Source organism: Salvelinus sp. IW2-2015, linkage group LG6.2, assembly GCF_002910315.2.
Source record: "Salvelinus sp. IW2-2015 linkage group LG6.2, ASM291031v2, whole genome shotgun sequence".
NCBI classification, from domain to species: Eukaryota; Metazoa; Chordata; class Actinopteri; order Salmoniformes; family Salmonidae; genus Salvelinus; species Salvelinus sp. IW2-2015.
In genome coordinates, this window is record NC_036846.1 from 20,418,466 (window position 1) to 20,422,689 (window position 4,224).

A 4,224-nucleotide genomic window follows, 5' to 3' on the forward strand; every position below is an offset into this window, starting at 1 on the left:
TCTCTCATCTCTCTCTCTCTGTCTCATATCTCTCTATCGCTCTGTCTCATATCTCTCTCTCAGCCGCTCTCTCTSTGTCTTATATCTCTCTCTCTTTCTGTCTCTTTATCTCTCTCACTCTCTGTGTATTCTGTTTTTTCTGTGGTCCAGTTGGGAGATTTAAAGAACTACCTTCTTCATTTCTGAGTGTTCTGGTTATAAGATTTTATTCCATGTACAGTTCATTCAGAAAGTATTCAGACCCTTTGACTTTTCCCCKAAAAAACGTACGTTACAGCCTTATTCTAAAATGGATTAAATACAAACAAATCCTCAGCAATCTACACACAATACCCCATAATGACAACARGAAAACAGGTTTTTAGAAATGTTTGCTAATTTATTAAAAATAAAAAACTGAAATACCTTATTTACATAAAAATTCAGACCTTTTGCTATGAGACTCGAAATTGAGCTCAGGTGCATCCTGTTTCCATTGATCATCCTTGAAATGTTTCTACAACTTGGTTGGAGTCCACCTGTGGTAAATTCAATTGATTGGACATGATTTTGAAAAGCACCCACCTGTCTATATAAGGTCTCACAGTTGACATTCCATGTCAGAGCAAAAACCAAGCCATGAGGTCGAAGGAATTGTCCGTAGAGCTCTTGAGACAGGATTGTGTCGAGGCACAGATCTGGGGAAGAGTACCAAAACATTTTTGTAGCATTGAAGGTCTACAAGAACACAATGGCCTCCATCATTCTTAAACGGAAGAATTTTGGAACCACCAAGACTCTTCCTAGAGCTGGTCGCCTGGTCAAACTGAGCAATCGGGGGAGAAGGGCCTTGGTCAGGGAGGTGACCAAGAACCCGATGGTCACTCTGACAGAGCTCCAGAGTTCCTCTGGGGAGATGGGAGAACCTTCCAGAAGGACAACTATCTCTGCAGCACTCCACCAATAAGGCCTTGATGGTAGAGTGGCCAGACAGAAGCCACTCCTCAGGAAAAAGCCCATGACAGCCCGCTTGGAGTTTGCCAAAAGGCACCTAAAGACTCTCAGACCATGAGGAACAAGATTCTCTGGTCTGATGAAACCAAGATTGAACTCTTTGGCCTGAATGCCAAACGTCACGTCTGGAGGAAACCTGGCACCATCCCTACGGTGAAGCATGATGGTGGCAGCATCATGCTTGGGGATGTTTTTCAACAGTAGGGACTGGGAGACTAGTCAGGATCGAGGGGAAGATGAACGGAGCAAAGTACAGAGATTTCCTTGACGAAAACCTGCTCCAGAGAGCTCAGGACCTCAGACTGGGGTGAAGGTTCACCTTCCAACAGGACAACGACCCTAAGCCCTTAGCCAAGACAACGCAGGAGTGGCTTCTGGACAATTTCTAAAAACCTGTTTTTGCTTTATCATTATGGGGTATTGTGTGCAGATTGATGAGGGGGGGAAAAACTATTTAATCAATTTTAGAATAAGACTGTAACGTAACAAAATATATAAAAAGTCAAGGGGTCTGAATACTTTCCGAATGGACTGTTTCTATACATCTATATGCATCTATATATTTATGTATCAATGTACACTGAGTGTACAAAACATTAAGAACAGTGGTCTTTCCATGACATAGACTGACCAGGTGATTCTAGGTGAAAGCTATGATCCCTTATTGATGTAAACTGTTAAATCCACTTCAATCAGTGTAGATGAAGGGGAGGAATCAGGTTAATGAAGGATTTATAAGCCTTCAGACAATTGAGACTTGGATTGTGTATGTGTGCCATTCAGAGGGTGAATGGGCAAGACAAAATATTTAAGGGTCTTTGAATGAGGTATGGTAGTAGGTGCCAGGCGCACTTGTTTGAGTGTGTCAGGAACTGCAATGCTGCTGGGTTTTTCATGCTCAACAGTTTCCCGTGTATCAAGAATGGTCCACCACCCAAAGAACATACCGCCAACTTGACACAACTGTGGGAAGCATTAGAGTCAACATGGGCCAGCATCCCTGTGGAACGATTTTGATACCTTGTAGAGTCCGGCGCAACTAAATATTAGGAAGGGGTTCTTAATGTTTGGTCAACTCAGTGTATATATCTGTTTTGTTGTCATTGTCTCTATAATCCAGCTGGACAGGTTCAAGGAGCCTCCAGCATTCGGACCCATGTGTGACCTGCTGTGGGCCGACCCACTGGAGGACTTTGGCAACGAGAAAACACAAGAATACTTCGGCCACAACACAGTCAGGGGCTGCTCCTACTTCTACAGGTAAACACAGAGACACTAACACGGCAACGCACATATGCAGGCATAAACACACACACACTTCTAACGCAGGTGAGATCCAGTGTGATCTGTTGGTGTGATGTACAGGAGAAAGGTACTGGAGGTGAGATGGAGGAGGTGAAACATGTTGTACTCGTAGCTACAAGCTGATTCAGAGATCCAACAACCAAAGAAACATTGGGAATTGTGGAACAGCTGTAACACTGGCCAGTTATCTCACAGATCCACACACACAGTTTCAGCGCTAAGCCATATCCCACAATCCCTAGGGAGACTGCACCGTTCTGTTTCCATGACGACTGGCTACTACTGCCAGATTGGGGAGTGATATTAAGATACAGTGAGGGAAAGAGAGCAAGAGGGAGGGGGAGTGAGGGAGGAAAAAGAGAGGAATAAAATGAGAGAATGTAGGATTGACATGATGGATAGTTGAGACTGTTATAATATGGTGCTAAACAATATGGAGCCTACACCAGTCTCTTGAGAGAAACATACACTACCCTCCTACTAGATCTGGTTCTGCTGTTTTTATTAGGGGCTCAATAAGGACCCCTGGTGGTCATTCAATGTAAACAGTTTCAGACTATCCTTGTCTGATATAGTGCAGGGGTGTTCAGAATCAAATCTCTCTTGCTCTCATGTACACACACATTGATTCATACACAGCATAGTTTGGCTACTGTCCTATAGTGCTTGGCTACTTCACTATGATGTTTTGATTTACACAGAGAGACACTAACACTCTCTCTCTCTCGCTCTCTCTCCAGTTACCCTGCGGTGTGTGAGTTTCTACAGACCAACAACTTATTGTCTGTCATCAGAGCACATGAAGCGCAGGATTCTGGGTAAGAGAAGCTCTACTTCTTCTTGGGTCATTGACAAACTGTCATTCTTCACATGGTGAGTGACAGAGTGACATTAAAGGGCTCTAACTTAATGTATTATCTTTAAAAACATTCACCTGTCCACCCCAGTGTGTGTTGATTGATCCAGGGGTTGTTATGTCAACACAAACGATTCAGTCAACCAATACAGCAGCGCAAGGTTTCATAATCAAATCAGTCAATTTATAAACAGTTATCCATCGTCAAGGCTAATTTAACCACACAACAACCATATATTTAACCCTACACCCCTCACAGTTGAACCCCAATCTATGTAATCCTAACTCTAATCCGTATCCCAATCCCTTGACCGTTCCCTGTTCAGGTACCGGATGTACAGAAAGAGTCAGACTACAGGCTTCCCCTCCCTCATCACCATCTTCTCAGCACCTAACTACCTGGACGTCTACAACAACAAAGGTCAGGCACGCAGGCACACACAGACAGACAGACAGACAGACAGACAGACAGACAGACAGACAGACCAGTAGACTATCAGTGTGTAACAGGTCTGCCCTCTCGTTCTCTCACAGCGGCGGTTCTGAAGTATGAGAACAACGTGATGAACATCCGCCAGTTCAACTGTTCCCCTCATCCCTACTGGCTGCCCAACTTCATGGATGTCTTCACCTGGTCCCTGCCCTTRGTTGGAGAGAAAGGTGGGAAAAAACGACTACACGACTACACATATTACAAACTCCAAAAGAAACGGATTGTCTCCCACTCTGAATATGTTCTCTCTCTTATTTTGTCTCTCTCTCGCTCTTATTCTCCTTCTCTCTTATTCTCCTCCTCTCTTATTCTCCTTCGCTCTTATTCTCCTTCTCTCTTATTCTCCTTCGCTCTTATTCTCCTTCTCTCTTATTCTCCTTCTCTCTTATTCTCCTTCTCTCTTATTCTCCTTCTCTCTTATTCTCCTTCTCTCTTATTCTCCCTGTGGATGTTAAAGTTTTGATATTTTTTTCATATCCAAACCTGATGTGTATTCTCTCCAACTTTGTCCCTGACCTGTTTGGAGAGCTCTTGGTCTTCATGGTGCCGCTTGCTTTAAAAAATTTTTTTTATTAAT

At 43.5% G+C, this 4,224-nt stretch overlaps 1 pseudogene; it reads left to right on the top strand.

The window, feature by feature from the left end:
• The window catches only part of LOC111965970 (protein phosphatase 3 catalytic subunit alpha-like), a 27,779-nt pseudogene that overhangs the window by 10,426 nt on the left and 13,129 nt on the right, over window positions 1-4,224 (top strand).